The 727-nt window shown below is 34.5% G+C and overlaps 1 protein-coding gene across 3 annotated transcripts in view; it reads right to left on the bottom strand.

Moving 5' to 3' along the window:
• Positions 1-727, bottom strand: part of LOC106464926 (guanine nucleotide exchange factor DBS-like) — a 57,742-nt gene that overhangs the window by 15,748 nt on the left and 41,267 nt on the right. The gene's annotated exons all lie outside the window — the stretch shown is intronic.

Below are 727 nucleotides of genomic sequence, written 5' to 3' on the forward strand. Positions count from 1 at the left end.
TTTTGAGTTGCAATGGTGAAAAACATGGGACGGTTTTTAATTGTGTTTTGTCAAACTGGTTTCCAATTTTCTTACTGTTTCTCCGATGTAGAATTCTGGGCAGTTATTGCATATTATTTTGTAAATGACGTTGGTACTGTGTGGTTCTAAATAATTTTTGTTTAGTAACGATTTTAATTTAGGGCCAGGTTTTTGTGAGAATTTCACATTGACAGGAATATTGTGTTTAATGGCTAGTTTTGTCCAAGTGTGGATAATTCTTGAGCTGGTTTCAGGAACAAAAGGTAAACTGCAGTGTAATGTATGTTGTTGGGTTTGTTAGTGTAAATTTTGTTCGTGAGTTGAGTTTTGTTGTGGGGAATGTTGGAGAGTTTTTCAACAATAGCTGGTGGGAATTTATTGGCGTGAATAAAGGAATGCTTTATGTGGTTAATTTCTTCATTTATGTAGTCTGTTGAAAAGAGTCTTGTGACTATGTTTATGAGGATTTTAAGTGTATTGATTTTTTGTGTGGTGTCACGAGCGGAATTCCAGGGGATGTAGAGGCCAGTGTGTGTGTGTTCTTGCAGTGAATTTTGGTTTTAAACTGTGTGTCCGATCTAATAATTTTGAGGTTAAGAAAAGATAACTGTTTATTGTTTTCGTGTTCTTTGGTAAATTTGATGTTGGGATGAATGGAATTTATGTGTTTAAAGAAAGTTAGTGTGTGTTATGTAGAAGTGAAACC

Source organism: Limulus polyphemus, unplaced genomic scaffold (assembly GCF_000517525.1).
Source record: "Limulus polyphemus unplaced genomic scaffold, Limulus_polyphemus-2.1.2 Scaffold1785, whole genome shotgun sequence".
NCBI lineage: Eukaryota > Metazoa > Arthropoda > Merostomata > Xiphosura > Limulidae > Limulus > Limulus polyphemus.